Below are 14,740 nucleotides of genomic sequence, written 5' to 3' on the forward strand. Positions count from 1 at the left end.
TATCCTTCTTTGTGGGGGACATTGTTGATTGTCATGTCATGTTCGGATGTACATTGCGGACGCCGTCTTTGCTCCACAGTAAGTCTTTGCTGTCGTCCAGCATTCTGTTTTTGTTGACTTTGTAGCCAGTTCAGTTTTAGTTTTGTTCTGCATAGCTTCAATGCTTTTTCTTAGGGGCACTCACCTTTTGTTTATTTTTGGTTTAAGCATTAGACACCTTTTTACCTTCACTTTGCCTCCCGCTGTTTCTGACATCTACAAAGCAATTGTTGCCACCTACTGATATGGAAGAGTATGACACGGTTACTCAACAACAACACATCATTTGCAGACTATAATTCCTGGTTTGCCAAGTAAGTGAAATGAGATAATCTCCCACGGCACACCAGACCGTATTTCACGGTACACTAGTGGTTGAAAAACACCGTTTTAGGGTGTATTATGCATTTTTTTATTTATTTAAATAACGTTTGCTTTTTGAGCACTTTGTCAACAAAATGGAACAAATCCCAAACAGGCACGATTGGCCCGGTCATACCTGTGTCAACAAGCACACATCACAAAGACAGATTAGCCAAAGTAAACACGCCAACAAACACACACACACACAGACACACAGACACACACACACACACACACAGACACACACACACACACACACACACACACACACACACACACACACACACACACACACACACACACTTCCACAGAAAAAAATCCAGGCCCTGCGTTTCCTCTGGAGGCTAACATTCTATTAACATTACATTAACTGCGAGGTGAGTGCATGACAGCAAGTGTTTCGCTTTCAATTACCATGTCGACAGCGTCCACGGGCGATCAGGTGGGACACTCAAGAGGAAGAATCCTCGGAGGGTATACGTCTCGCGCCGTGTCTGCAACCGATGGGTTAAGGCGGTCCTTTTTTTAGACGCGCCGCGTCGGCCTTTGGTAACATTAGCGTCACATAAACTGACGCGGGAAAGAGCAATTTATTGCTGATATGTTAGGCCGTTGTCATTTTCGACAGACGACGAGATGGGAAAATCCAATTTAGGTGCAAAAACCAAGCAATTCGTTACTAAAAAGAAAGGTAAAAAAAACAATTTTTTTGCAACACACTGCAAAAACTGAAATCTAAGTAAGATTAAAGGCCTACTGAAATGAATTTTTTTTATTTAAACGGGGATGGCAGATCCATTTTATGTGTCCTACTTGATCATTTCGCGATATTGCCATATTTTCGCTGAAAGGATTTAGTAGAGAACATCGACGATAAAGTTCGCAACTTTTGCTCGCTGATAAAAAAAAGCCATGCCTGTACCGGAAGTAGCGTGACGTCACAGGTTGAAAGGCTCCTCACATTTCCCCATTGTTTACACCAGCAGCGAGAGCGATTCGGACCGAGAAAGCGACAATTACCCCATTAATTTGAGCCAGGATGAAAGATTCGTGGATGAGGAACGTCAGAGTGAAGGACTAGAGTGCAGTGCAGGGTGTATCTTTTTTCGCTCTGACCGTAACTTAGGTACAAGCTGGCTCATTGGATTCCACACTCTCTCCTTTTTCTATTGTGGATCACGGATTTGTATTTTAAACCACCTGGGATACTATATCCTCTTGAAAATGAGAGTCGAGAACGCGAAATGGACATTCACAGTGACTTTTATCTCCACGAAGCACTTTAGCTACGGAGCTAACGTGATAGCATCGTGCTTAAATGCAGATAGAAACAAAAGAAATAAACCCCTGACTGGAAGGATAGACAGAAGATCAACAATACTACTATCAGGAGACACCGAACCAAACACTGGACCTGTAACTACACGGTTAATGCCGTGCCGCCTGTCGAAGCCTAGCAATGCTGTTGCTAACGACGCCATTGAAGCTAACTTAGCTACGGGACCTCGTCAGAGCTATGATAAAAACATTAGCGCTCCACCTACGCCAGCCCTCATCTGCTCATCAACACCCGTGCTCACCTGCGTTCCAGCGATCGACGGCGCGACGAAGGACTTCACCCGATCATCGATGCGGTCGGCGGCTAGCGTCGGATAGCGCGTCTGCTATCCAACTCAAAATCCTCCTGGTTGTGTTGCTGCAGCCAGCCGCTAATACACCGATCCCACCTACAGCTTTCTTCTTTGCAGTCTTCATTGTTCATTAAACAAATACTGTGGAATTTTGCGATGAAAACAGAGCTTTTTGTATTGGATTCAATGGTGTCCGAATACTTCCGTTTCAACGATTGACGTCACGCTCATACGTCATCATACATAGACGTTTTCAACCGGAAGTTTAGCGGGAAATTTAAAATGTCACTTTATAAGTTAACCCGGCCGTATTGGCATGTGTTGCAATGTTAAGATTTCATCATTGATGTATAAACTATCAGACTGCGTGGTCGCTAGTAGTGGCTTTCAGTAGGCCTTGAAATATCTCAAGTAAGGCTGATATTTGCTTATTTTCTGTCTGATAAGATAATTCTTCTCACTAAGCGGATTTTATGTTAGAGTGTTTTACTTGTTTTAAGTGTTTTGGTCCTAAATGATCTCAGTAAGATATTACAGCTGAGATTTGATGAGCTATATTGAGTAAAACATGCTTGAAACGAGAATATCAACTGTTGCAAAGCTGTGTCATCAACACTCACAAGTATAAAACTACTTTTTTAAAGTAATCATTTCTTACTTCAAGCATGAAAAAATAAAAATCATGATTATGTCAGGCTAATGGCACTAGCTTTTACTTCATTTAAAAATATTTTTCAACATATTGAGCAAAACGGTCTCATTTTTTTTGCTAGTAAGAAAAGTGCCCTTGTTATTAGTGAGAATATACTTATTTTAAGCTATTTTTGGGTTCATTAAGGTTAGCTAATTTCACTTGTTTTGGAAAGTCTTGACAAGCCCAATTTTCTTGTTCTATTGGCAGATCATTTTGCTTAGTTCAAATAAAATACCCCTCATTTTTTTTCTTGTTTTTGAACACTGACTTTTTGCAGTGCAATTTATGAGCCGAGTGCTGGTTTTCTCCATCCGTTGGTTCCACCATAGCTCTGATTGATTGCTTGTCTTCCCACTTTGGAAACGGCAAAGTATCAATTAAAGCGTCATGAGAATATAAAAGCATCATACAGTCAGTAAATGTCAACGCTTTCAATTGGTCGTAAAATGCAGCAGCTTTAATAAACCGGAGAGAACTTTTGCTGTGGACATTTGTTTTTTTCTTTGTCCTATTTCTTTTGTCAGAGTTAATATATACATCTACAAAACCCAAAACCAGTGGCATGTTGTGTAAATGGCAAATAAAAACAGAATACAATGATTTGCATATCCTTTTCAACTTATATTCAATTGAATAGACTTCAAAGACAAGATATTTAATGTTCCAACTGAGAAGCTTTTTTTTTTTTTGCAAATAATCAATAACTTAGAATTTAATGGCAGCAACACATCTCAAAAAAGTTGTCACAGGGGCAACACAACGTCCACAGTTTCCAAAAACAATTTAAAATGTGGACTTGTTCAACAGTCTGCGGGTCAACGTTGTGCTATTTTAGGCTTTATAATATGCCACACATTTTCAATGGGAGACAGGTCTGGACTACAGGCAGGCCAGTCTAGTCTATATATATATATTCATACATATACATATGTATTTATACATACATACATATATATGTATATATGTGTATGTATATATATATATATATATATATATATATATATATATATATATATATATATATATATATATATATATATATATATATATGCATATATATGCACACACATATATATATATATACATATGTATATATATATACACATATACATATATATATATATATATATATACACACATACATACATATATACATACATACATATATACATACATACATACAGTACATACACGTGACTCAAACAATATCAATATTAATATTATATTGTATCGTATGAGGAAGTCCTTGCCAATACTCATCAGACTAAATAAGTCCACAAGAGGCCCTACAGAGCACATAACACATAAACTCTACAGTTTTTTACCAAAGTGGAATGCGGCTCAGAATACAGAAAGTGCAACTCCCTCCACCGACGTGACACGGAGCGCCTCATCGATCCGACTAATTCCGCGCTCGAATAAAGTCCCCTGAAATGCCACACTGTGGTTTTTTGTTTTGTTTGTTTTTTATTTCCCTCCGAAAGAAACTCCTCCAGAAGCCATCAAGGTGTAATTACCAAAGCCGACCCGACGACGGCACTTCCCTTGTTTTAGGAGAACACCTTTTAGTGGAATGCACACAATCACCATGAAATGTGATTTTACTAAACACCAACAGAAATGTTGCAAAGTGGATTTTGATGTGAACATAATAGAATCATTGTGTCACACACTCCAGCATTTTAGAGCACGCTATGAATGATTAAGCACATTAATTCAACCTTTTCTCACATTTGCTGCTCTTAAAGTGGCTCAAGGGACACATTGGACTGTTAAAACACCATTAAAAAAGTACATTAAGCATAATAGGGGACCCTTTAAAATTCAACAAGCGTGGCGAAAACACACTGCCTAATTAGGCCTGATGATGTAGCACAGACACGCTGCACTGCCCCCTCTGTTGAGGAGGACCTATTACATATTTGAAAGGCCTGCAATGAGTAACACTAAGGCAGCCTAGGGGTCGGCAAACCCAAAACGTTGAAAGAGCCACATTGGACCACAAATACAAAAAAGTCATCGGTCTGGAGCCGCAAAATATAAAAAAAACTTACAGTGAAGGCAACACATGATGTAAGTGTCTATATTAGCGATATTAGCCTACTATCAAAATGACTTTAAAAGTCTTATATAAGTGTTATAATGAAGGCAACACATGATGTAAGTGTCTATATTAGCCTACTATCAAAATGACTTTAAAAGTCTTATATAAGTGTTATAATGAAGGCAACACATGATGTAAGTGTCTATATTAGCCTACTATCAAAATGACTTTAAAAGTCTTATATAAGTGTTATAATGAAGGCAACACATGATATAAGTGTCTATATTAGCCTACTATCAAAATGACTTTAAAAGTCTTATATAAGTGTTATAATGAAGACAACACATGATGTAAGTGTCTATATTAGCGATATTAGCCTACTATCAAAATGACTTTAAAAGTCTTATATAAGTGTTATAATGAACGCAACACATGATGTAAGTGTCTATATTAGCCTACTATCAAAATGACTTTAAAAGTCTTATATAAGTGTTATAATGAAGGCAACACATGATGTAAGTGTCTATATTAGCCTACTATCAAAATGACTTTAAAAGTCTTATATAAGTGTTATAATGAAGGCAACACATGATATAAGTGTCTATATTAGCCTACTATCAAAATGACTTTAAAAGTCTTATATAAGTGTTATAATGAAGACAACACATGATGTAAGTGTCTATATTAGCGATATTAGCCTACTATCAAAATGACTTTAAAAGTCTTATGCAAGTCTTATAATGATGGCAACACATGATGTAAGTGTCTATATTAGCTGTATTAGCCTACTATCAAAATGACTTTAAAAGCCTGAAACAAGTCTAAAAATGATGGCAACACATAATGTAAGTGTCTATATTAGCCTACTATCAAAATGACTTCAAAAGTCTTATATAAGTGTTATAATGAAGACAACACATGATGTAAGTGTCTATATTAGCCTACTATCAAAATGACTTTAAAAGTCGTATATAAGTGTTATAATGAAGACAACACATGATGTAAGTGTCTATATTAGCTATATTAGCCTACTATCAAAATGACTTTAAAAGCCTTATATAAGTGTTATAATGAAGACAACACATGCTGTAAGTGTCTATATTAGCTATATTAGCCTACTATCAAAATGACTTTAAAAGTCGTATATAAGTGTTATAATGAAGGCAACACATGATGTAAGTGTCTATATTAGTGATATTAGCCTACTATCAAAATGACTTTAAAAGCCTTATATAAGTGTTATAATGAAGACAACACATGATGTAAGTGTCTATATTAGCTATATTAGCTTACTATCAAAATGACTTTAAAAGCCTGAAACAAGTCTAAAAATGATGGCAACACATAATGTAAGTGTCTATATTAGCTATATTAGCCTACTATCAAAATGACTTTAAAAGTCGTATATAAGTGTTATAATGAAGGCAACACATGATATAAGTGTCTATATTAGCGATATTAGCCTACTATCAAAATGACTTTAAAAGTCTTATGCAAGTCTTATAATGATGGCAACACATGATGTAAGTGTCTGTATTAGCCTACTATCAAAATGACTTTAAAAGTCTTATATAGGTGTTATAATGAAGACAACACATGATGTAAGTGTCTATATTAGCCTACTATCAAAATGACTTTAAAAGTCTTACGCAAGTCTTATAATGATGGCAACACATGATGTAAGTGATTCAAATTCGAATCGATTTTTTCCCACACCCCTAATATATATATTTTTTTAACATAATTTTTTTTAACTTCTTGTGCGGCCCGGTACCAATCGATCCACGGACCAATACCGTGCCGCGGCCCGGAGGTTAGGTACCACTGTTGTAGACCACAAGAAAAAATATCATAATATGACCCCGTTAATGCGCCTTATAACCCAGTGCGCCTTTTGTATGAAAATCCACCTGATTAAACCCGATATTCAGCAGTGCACCTTACAATCCGGTGCGCCCTACGGTCCGGAAAATACGGTACATTTTCTACTAAATGCTACTAAATTGATGCGCTCCTTTTGTGCTGAGCCTGGTTTAAACACCACGGACGCAGCAGCTGGCCACTAAGGTCCGTGTCCTACCATCCACATGGTACGTGAGCACGTTGCAAACAGGAGGTAGTGTGTGTGTGTGTGTGTGTGTGTGTGTGTGTGTGTGTGTGTGTGTGTGTGTGTGTGTGTGTGTGTGTGTGTGTGTGCAGGTAATAATTCAAACTTGCTCTAGGGGGGTGGAGGCTGCAGTGGCATCCAGCTGGCCTTTAATGGCACTGCATCACTCCCTCCGTCGCCACTTCACTATCACTCTGCTGCATTTTTGCATCCTTGCACTCGTCCTTCCTTCGCTCCGACAGTTTAAATCCCCACCTCTTTTGTCTTTTTCTGCTATTCCTCCCGCACGTTATTTGCCATCTCCCCCTTTTCGCTTTCCATCTTTTTAATCCCCCCCCCCGCCCGCCGCACTCAGTTACCGCCAGGCTTCAGGGCTCTCCAGTGCACAATGTGAATGTTTAATGAATCTCGTGTCTTTTACAATATCTGTCAAATCTACCTGCGCTCTTCCACCTGTCCTGACTTTATTTACTAGCCAGGAGCGACGCAGCTGCTTACAGGCGCTAAGAGTCGCCTGGGGGGGGCACCTGTTAAGTCACAGGGGGGAGGGAACCATTTGCCTTTTTATGGAAGAAATAAAATAAAGATCTGGCCACGCGAGGGAGACCACCTCATGGATGTAAAACACATCCATACAGTTACAGGAAGTGGCATTTCCATGACCCCGCCCCCTGGTGGTCCACTAATAAGTCCTGATCAGGTTATTGATTCTGTTTGCAGCGGAGTGATGTGTGAAGGGTAAGTCTGAAAGTCGATAAATAGAACTAAAAGTGACACATTAAACAATGCAGAGCATTTCGGATACCATAGTCAGACGTACTGTGCTTCAACCTCAGGTATTATCATGGTGTGTGGATAAGGACCCAAAAAAATGGTGCCTAATAAGTGACATTATCTGGCGTTTTGTTTCCTCCTATTATGGAAAACCAACTTTTCTTACCTTTTGGTACCTGTGTAATTGAGATCTGCATAAGTCCCGGAAATTTGCGCTCATCTGCCTTTCTCTATCTACCTGTTGTGAGGCATTCATGGATGTAAAACACATCAATAAAGTTACAGGAAGTGGCATTTCCATGACCCCGCCCCCTGGTGGTCCACTAATAAGTCCTGATCAGGTTATTGATTCTGTTTGCAGCAGAGTGATGTGTGAAGGGTAAGTCTGAAGGTCGATAAATAGAACTAAAAGTGACACATTAAACAATGCAGAGCATTAGGAATACCATAGTCAGACGTACTGTGCTTCAACCTCAGGTATTATCATGGTGTGTGGATAAGGACCCAAAAATGGTGCCTACTAAGGGACATTATCTGGCGTTTTGTTTCCTCCTATTATGGAAAACCAACTTTTCTAACTTTTTGGCACCTGCGTATTTGAGATCTGCATAAGTCCCGGAAATGTGCGTTCGTCAACCATTGAAGTCAATTAACTCTGACGTAGATGTGTGAATGTGTGTGTGAATGGGTGAATGTGGAAATAGTGTCAAAGCGCTTTGAGTTCCTTAAAAAAAGGTAGAAAAGCGCTATACAAGTACAACCCATTTATCATTACCATTTAAAACACATCCATACAGTTACAGGAAGTGCCATTTCCCTGACCCCGCCCCCTGGTGGTCCACTAATAAGTCCTGATCAGGTTATTGATTCTGTTTGCAGCAGAGTGATGTGTGAAGGGTAAGTCTGAAGGTCGATAAATAGAACTAAAAGTGACACATTAAACAATGCAGAGCATTATGGATACCATAGTCAGACGTACTGTGCTTCAACCTCAGGTATTATCATGGTGTGTGGATAAGGACCCAAACATGGTGCCTAATAAGTGACATTATCTGGCGTTTTGTTTCCTCCTATTATGGAAAACCAACTTTTCTTACCTTTTGGTACCTGTGTATTTGAGATCTGCATAAGTCCCGGAAATGTGCGCTCGTCGGCCATTGAAGTCCATTAACTCTTTCTTTATCTGCCTGTTGTGAGGCATTCATGGATGTAAAACACCTCCATAAAGATACAGGAAGTGGCATATCCTGACCCCGCCCCCAGAGGTCCACTAATAACACTTTCTGTTCAGGTTATTGATTTTGTTTGCACCAGAGTCCGTCCGCTCAATGTGCTGAGCTTAGTGTGAAATGTAAGTCTGAAGATCAATAAATAAGACTGAAAGTGACACATACATGACTCCATCTTGTATAAATTGCAATCAATCAGTTGCGTTTGTTGTCAGTTATTTACATTTCGGGGAGTGGGATAAAAACACACAACATAGCTAAATGAAACCTCCATGTAATTGTCTAATAAAAATACCTTAACACTGACAAAATAGTAGTGGTATTAGGGTTGCAGAAAAAAAATCGATTCCCATCTGAATAATTGATTCTGATTTAAAATTGATTCATTAAAGAAAAAGAAAATATCACGGCTAATTGCGGTTTCTGGTACTGTACGTGCATCAGGCACATATTTGCTTGGCACAACATAATGCATTACATGTCATGATGTTCTACTTAGTGTACTGACATGGTAGTAGCCTGTATGATTTATGCGTAACGTGGTTTTTACGTAACGTGGGTTGGCTCATACAATCGCACTCTGCACTGAAAGAAGGTTTACCATCTATTTACCATGAATTGATTAATTGATCCGTATTTGTGTGTTACCAGTTGTACGGAATATGTACTGTACTGTGCAATCTACTAATAAAAGTTGCAATCACTCAATGGTGATGTGCGTACATGGAAGAGAATGGATGCAACATGGGGTTATGCTGAACCAAAAGTGGCGGTAATTTTACTGTTGGCTTGCCATCAAAGTAGGCCTATGCAATGTATATTATATATTACTATATATAATTATTTCGATGGTGGTCCGTGCGGTCAAACTAGACATTTTAGCAGGGTAATGCCAACAATTTGTCCCGACTTTGTCCTGATTTTGAGAGGACCCAGCGTGGACGAATAGAACAGACAAGTCATTGTTTTGTCTGCTCGCGGAAAACAAACATCTTAATCTACGATTTGACTCCCTTCGAATGGCCTTGACGCTGTGAAAACAGGACCAGGCTGTTCTGAAAAAGACCCCCGAGGACACCTTAATGATGGACGCTTTTGACCTCCCTCCCTCCTCAACGACACCTGGAGTCGAACTTTTGCAGATCGGCCTCAGTCTATAAAAAACATTGCATCATCACACCCAAGACAATTGGGCACACACGCACATCACCCTCCTCCCCTCAACCCCACGCCTTCACCACCGCTTGTTTCCCCTCGGGGTGATGGTCGGATGGCAGGTCGCCTTCCAGGGCCCCAATTCCCCGCCCCTCTGTAGCGAGTTTGTCGTGATTAAATGTAACGTGCTTATGTGTGCATTGCATGGAGGTTTTTTCCCACTCCAGACTAGGCCCCCTTAGGAGCCCAGTCTAGATTGTATTTTTTTTACTCATCTTTTTCCCCAGCGTTTTACCTATTTCCCATCTTTTACGGGGCGCCTGGTGGCGACCCATCAGCGTTCCTGTAACCCTGTACACCAGGGGTGTCCAAACTTTTTCCACTGAGGGCCGCACACTGAAAAATCAAAGCAAGCGGGGGCCATTTTGATCATTTTTGTTTTTAAAAACAATACAATATATGTATAAAAAATATACATTTAGGACTCCAAAGGGTTTAGGTTAAAAAATGTTTTTAAAAATGTCATTATTTAGTATTATTATTATTATTATTATTATTCAAAGTTTAAATATCTAGATCAACATTAGGTATATATGTCAATTTATCATTTATTTATTTATTTATTTAATATAAAGTTTTTGTTTTTTTTTAGATTCAAGTTGTATGCCCTTTTTGTCAAAGAAAACCCAGTTTTTTATGGAAAAAACACAAAATATGAAATATTTTCCCCCAATAAAATTTTTAAAGTGGAACATTTCAGATTATATAATAATTGGAGCTCATAACATAACTCATAACAACATTGATTTTAATGTATTATTATTTTTTGAGCAATGACACTTAAAAAAAAAAAAAATCCCACTAAAATGATTGGGGATCCAAAAGGGTCCTGCTTAGTAAAGTGTTAAAAAATAAATCGTAATTTTTTTAAAACTGTTAACACAATAGTCTCGAGATCAACTTCAGATCTATACGTCAATTATAACTTGTATTGTTGTTTATTATGTTCCTTGTTTGTTCATTTTAGACCCTTCTTTAAAAAAAACAAAAAAACATAGTTTTTAATATGGCAAACACAAAATATGCAACATTTTCCCCAAAAAATATCTCAAAGTGGAATATTTAATAAGGCTGCAGCTAACGATTATTTTTCTATCGATTAATCTATAGATTATTTTTTTCGATTAATCGGTTAATCTATAGATTATTTTTTCGATTCATCTATAGATTATTTTTCCTTGAACCGATTATTTTTTTTATTTAAAATGAAGATGAAAAAATAAATGTAGGCCTGTTTTTTCAAAAGGCATGGCTTTTATTTACAAAAAAAAAGAAGTATGGCCACTCAGTCAACATTGACAACAACATGACAAAATATTCTGTAACAATGTAAACATTTAAAACTTTTAACATTTAACAAAATTAAAAGTAGCTTATTTGCTTTTTAATGTGCAAATATAAAAGTAAACATCCAGTGCAAATCTTAATATTCTGCAATAGTATAAGCATTTCAAAAGTAAAAGTATTGCTTATTTTGCTTTAAAATGTGCAAAAATAAAGATAAACATCCAATACAAAAAAGTGCAAAACGAAATATTCTGTAACAACAGTGTAAACATTTCAACAAAAGTGAAAGTATTGCTTATTTGCTAAAATGTTCAAAAATAAAGATAAACATCCAATACAAAAAAGTGCCAATCTAAATATTCTGGAGCACTGTAAACATTAAGTATTGCTTTTAAAATGTGCAAAATAAACATCCAGTCCAACACAGTACACAATAACCAATTCTACTCATTCCAGTGAGTGACTAACAGTTGTAATGAAGAAAGGTTAGCATGTCTACATGCTCTGCTTCTTTTCATGTTTACAATATTCCCAGCAGCTGAAAATAGGCGCTCAGAAGGTGTCGATGTGGCTGGAACTGAGAGCTAATTAGCCTTCACCTCAAGCCAGGACTGCGAGTGAGCTGAGCTCAAGCTTATATTTCTAGAAGGTCAACGGGCTCATAGTGATGTTACTAGTAGTTGACTGGGAGGTGTTTATTATCATTTGGGGAGAGTCCGCTGCCTGATGCTCACCTGCTAAACACCTATCTGCTCCACGCTGAAGCGCTGACTACATGCGCTCTGAATACGCACTGCTGATTGGCTGGTAATGCTTTGTGTGTACCAATCAGATGGTTGTGTGGGTGGGACAATGCTGCGTGTGTACCAATCAGATGGTTGTGTGGGTGGGACAATGCTGCGTGTGTACCAATCAGATGGTTGTGTGGGTGGGACAATGCTGCGTGTGTACCAATCAGATGGTTGTGTGGGTGGGACAATGCTGCGTGTGTACCAATCAGATGGTTGTGTGGGTGGGACAATGCTGCGTGCTGAGACAGAGGCAGCCGCAGAAGGAGCAAAGCAGCTTGTTAACACTTTAGCAGCTAAAGTTAGCTTTAGCTTAAAAACTCGTTCGGTACACCCCCGTACCGAACCGAAAGCCCCTGTACCGAAACGGTTCAATACAAAACACGTACCGTTACACCCCTAGCAGATACAAATGACACATTCATGTTTTTGTGTAATGATGACAACGTATACTCGCGCGGACGATTGATTAGTTGATGGTTTTCTTTTCAAATGTTCGTTCATAGCCGTTGTGCTGCTATGATAGGCCATTTCCGCTCGACACAGTGTGCATACAACAACATTATTAGGCCGTGTATTGAAATACTCCCACACTTTTGACCACTTTTGGCGTGATTTTTCCCCCTCGCTCGCACAGTCTGCTTTGCGCTCCGCCATGATGGTAGTGTGACGTAAATATGCGACGCGTCGACGCACAAAAACGGCGTCGACGTATTTACGTAACCGATGACGTCGACTACGTCGACGCGTCGTTTCAGCCTTAATATTTAATGTGACCTAATTGGAGCCTTGAATAGGTCAATAATTCATAATAACATTGATTTTGATTCATTATTATGTTTTAAAGAAAGAAACAGCCTGCATGACAGTTTAGTGTTATTAGAGTCAACATAGCAACATTTTATTGTCACCTGTTTACTCTTTTATACCACTTTTTATGTTTTTTATTTTTTTTTTATCGTATTTTTAAAATGTGCCGTGGGGCCGTTAAAAAAATTACCTGTGGGCCGCAAATGGCCCCCGGGCCGCACTTTGGACATCCCTGCTGTACACTGTTTGTTTGTCTAATCTTGAACGGGATTGTGCTGAAAACAAAGTTTCGTTGTACTTGTGCAATGACAATAAAGACCTATCTATATCTATTTGATCTGACTCCCGACTAAAAATATTGCTGCGTAACTTTACAAATACATGTGGCTAATGGACATCAGTACAATGTGGCATAATTACTAGAGATGTCCGATAATATCGGCCTGCCGATATTATCGGCCGATGTATGCGTTAAAATGTAATATCGGAAATTATCGATATCGTTTTTTTTATTATCGGTATCGTTTTTTTTTAAATGTATTTATTTTTTTTATTTTTTTTATTAAATCAACATAAAAAACACAAGATACACTTACAATTAGTGCACCAACCCAAAAAAAATCCCTCCCCCATTTACACTCATTCACACAAAAGGGTTGTTTCTTTCTGTTATTAATATTCTGCTTCCTACATTATATATCAATATATATCAATACAGTCTGCAAGGGATACAGTCCGTAAGCACACATGATTGTGCGTGCTGCTGCTCCACTAATAGTACTAACCTTTAACAGTTAATTTTACTCATTTTCATTCATTACTAGTTTCTATGTAACTGTTTTTATATTTTTGTACTTTCTTTTTTATTCAAGAAAATGTTTTTAATTTATTTATCTTATTTGACTAATTTTTTTAAAAAGTACCTTATCTTCACCATACCTGGTTGTCCAAATTAGGCATAATAATGTGTTAATTCCACGACTGCATATATCGGTTGATATCGGTATCGGTAATTAAAGAGTTGGACAATATCGGAATATCGGATATCGGCAAAAAGCCATTATCGGACATCCCTAATAATTACTTAGTAAACCATCTTGCGAAAAGCATAAACAAGAGAAACCTAAAGCCTAGGACTCGTCCATTGCCATTTGAAGTTCCTTGGAGTAGGATTCGCATTCGGCTGCGTATCTGGCAACCTGAATCATGGAGATTGGGAGGGGACTACAACATTTTGACCGTCATTCTGGCCACATTATTACATATGGCACCTTTAAAGGCCTACTGAAATGACATTTTCTTATTCAAACGGGGATAGCAGATCCATTCTATGTGTCATACTTGATCATTTCGCGATATCGCCATATTTTTGCTGAAAGGATTTAGTAGAGAACATCGACGATAAAGTTTTGGTCGCTGATAAAAAAAAAGCCTTGCCTGTAGCGGAAGTAGCGTGACGTCACAGGTTGAAAGGCTCCTCACATTTCCCCATTGTTTACACCAGCAGCGAGAGCGATTCTGACCGAGAAAGCGACGATTACCCCATTAATTTGAGCCAGGATGAAAGATTCCTGGATGAGGAACGTGAGAGTGAAGGACTAGAGTGCAGTGCAGGACGTATCTTTTTTCGCTCTGACCGTAACTTAGGTACAAGCTGGCTCATTGGATTCCACACTTTCTCCTTTTTCTATTTTGGATCACGGATTTGTATTTTAAACCACCTGGGATACTATATCCTCTTGAAAATGAGAGTCGAGAA

General features: G+C 38.2%; 1 protein-coding gene across 1 annotated transcript in view; it reads right to left on the bottom strand.

The window, feature by feature from the left end:
• grm8a (glutamate receptor, metabotropic 8a) overlaps positions 1–14,740 on the bottom strand; it is a 474,494-nt gene that overhangs the window by 145,517 nt on the left and 314,237 nt on the right.

The sequence above is a fragment of the Entelurus aequoreus genome, linkage group LG12, assembly GCF_033978785.1.
Source record: "Entelurus aequoreus isolate RoL-2023_Sb linkage group LG12, RoL_Eaeq_v1.1, whole genome shotgun sequence".
NCBI classification, from domain to species: domain Eukaryota; kingdom Metazoa; phylum Chordata; class Actinopteri; order Syngnathiformes; family Syngnathidae; genus Entelurus; species Entelurus aequoreus.